The sequence below is a fragment of the Oratosquilla oratoria genome, chromosome 34 (assembly GCF_046742065.1).
Source record: "Oratosquilla oratoria isolate Oo_2021 chromosome 34, ASM4674206v1, whole genome shotgun sequence".
In the NCBI taxonomy this organism is placed as follows: domain Eukaryota; kingdom Metazoa; phylum Arthropoda; class Malacostraca; order Stomatopoda; family Squillidae; genus Oratosquilla; species Oratosquilla oratoria.
This window is the reverse complement of record NC_134810.1, coordinates 27261445-27263626: the sequence shown is the minus strand read 5'-3', so window position 1 is coordinate 27263626 and position 2182 is coordinate 27261445. Positions and strand designations below refer to the sequence as shown.

Here is a 2182-nt window from a genome sequence, read left to right as displayed (position 1 = left end):
CCTAGTGGTTACTTACGCATATATACATATATATATGTATATATATACATATATATATATATATATATATACATATATATATATATATATATATATATATATATATATATGCATATGTACATGTATACAATATGCATTATGTATGGACGTATATATGGATGCACCTATGTATACACGTGTCTATAGTATAGCAGTTTATACAAGTTAATTCATGATCCACTCTCTGCGTTGAAGCACCAGGATTTGGAAAGGGAGAACGCAGAGGAGGGTAGACTGGGGAAGCGTGGCACCCGCCCGACCGCCCGCCCGCCTGCCTGCCTTCCTCGAGCTCATTCGCGTCGATTCGGTCCCAGTGCTAAGAACTCGAGGGCGTCTCCTTCATACGAACTTCTTCTTGGTAAGAAACTGAAGTCTGAATATTGTAACTATGTACGCTTTTGGACAAATTTAGGTTTAAGAAGGAAATAGGCAAGAACTGGTTTACCAATAGAGTGGTTAATGAATGGAATAGACTTAGTAACTTAGCTGAAACTATTGGTTGTTTTAAGGTAACACTAAATAAGTTTAAGGATAGGGACGATAGGTGGTAATGGACATGGAAGTGCCTAGTGTAGGTCTTAAGGTCTCTTGCAGTCTTCTTCATTCCTATGTTCTTATGATTTATAGAATGACTGAAATAGTATTACAAAGGGAAGGTGGCATGATGATGTTATGTATCAGTGATGCTATAATCTAGTCACGCAGCTGTGCCTAAGAGGTTATCTACACGGAACAAGCCACAAACATAACCTTAGAGGTGAGACTATGGTGTGCCATTGTTCCTGTACCTTCGGCCGAAGCCGTCAACTTTACTGAATTTACTTTGACAGCCAGGGCACAAGCTATCTAACGGTAACCATTAGAAGACAGGTTTGAAACATTGATGTGGTGTGTGAAATACAAACCCTGTTCTTTGACTTATTCAATGGCGCGACGGCAGAAGAACTTTTTGTCTTTGACAAGTGTGGATGCAATGATTTTTCTCCTCACATTTGTCTTTCTCTTTTATTTTTAGGGTAGTGGGCAGGGGATTGGAGATGGTTAAAGAAAATGGAGAAAAGTGGGAGGTGAGTCAGCTGTTGTTTGCGGATGACACTGCGCTTGTGGCAGGATCGGAGGAGGGATTAAGGAAGTTGGTGGCAGAGTTTGTGAGAGTATGTGATAGAAGAAAGATAAAGATAAATGTGGGTAAAAGTAAGGTGATGAGATATACAAGGGGTGAAAGTGGCAGTAGACTGGAAGTGAGCATTAAGGGAGAGCGACTGGAGGAAGTGGATAGTTTTAGATACTTGGGTGCAAATGTGGCAGGGAAAGGTGGAGTGAAAGTGGAGGTAGAATGTAGATTGAGAGAAGTGAGTAAATGCCTTGGTGGATTAAAGAGTGTAATGAGGAATAGCCATTTGGGAATGGATGATAAGAGGAGACTGTATGAAGGAGTGATTGTGCCAACAGCACTGTATGGGGCAGAAACATGGAACATAAAAGAAGAAGAGAGAAGGAGTTTGAATGTGTTTGAGATGAGGTGTCTGAGAAGTATGATGGGGGTTACTAGGCTAGATAGAGTGAGAAGTGAGGAGGTGAGGAGGAGAACAGGGGTGGAAAGGGAGCTGGGAGATAGGGTTGATGAAAGAATATTAGGATGGTTTGGACACATGGAAAGAATGAGTGAAGAAAGACTAGTAAAAGAGGTGTGGAAGGCAGATGTTGAGGGAGTGAACATGAGGGGACGTCCTAGGATGAGGTGGATGGATTGGGTAAAGGGGGCTTTGGGGAAGAGGGGAATGTCTGTTGAGGAAGAACGGGAGAGGGCAGAAGACAGGGGTGAATGGAGAATGGTTGTATATGGATGATGTTGTGATTGCATGAGGTGGAATGGGAGGGGGGATGGGGGGTGAGGTAGTATGTGTGAGCAAATTTTGACGCAGCCCGAAGGGATTTCTCCCCGTCCTCTCATTTTAAACAATGGGGGGACGGAGAGGGGGGGGTCGCCGATTTAATGAAGCGGCCTTGCTGTGGATGTGCTGTGTCTTGCGACACTGCTTCTGACCCAGGGCAGTGGACAAGGTGCAGGGATGACCCGTCTTTCAGGAGGTGCTAAGATAAGAGGGAGAGTGGAGGGGTGGGAAGTGTATACAGGGATGGA

At 43.7% G+C, this 2182-nt stretch overlaps 1 protein-coding gene across 3 annotated transcripts in view; it reads left to right on the top strand.

Annotated features, from left to right (window-relative positions):
* Positions 1 to 337: 337 nt before the first annotated feature.
* Positions 338 to 2182, top strand: part of LOC143018420 (uncharacterized) — a 35617-nt gene continuing 33772 nt past the window's right edge. For 2 of the 3 annotated variants that reach the window (XM_076173780.1, XM_076173778.1), the window contains exon 1: positions 348 to 397. The gene's annotated coding sequence lies outside the window, so the exon portion shown is untranslated. Of the gene's footprint in view, positions 398 to 2182 lie in introns of all 3 variants that reach the window. The other variant, XM_076173779.1, reaches the window with a different exon arrangement.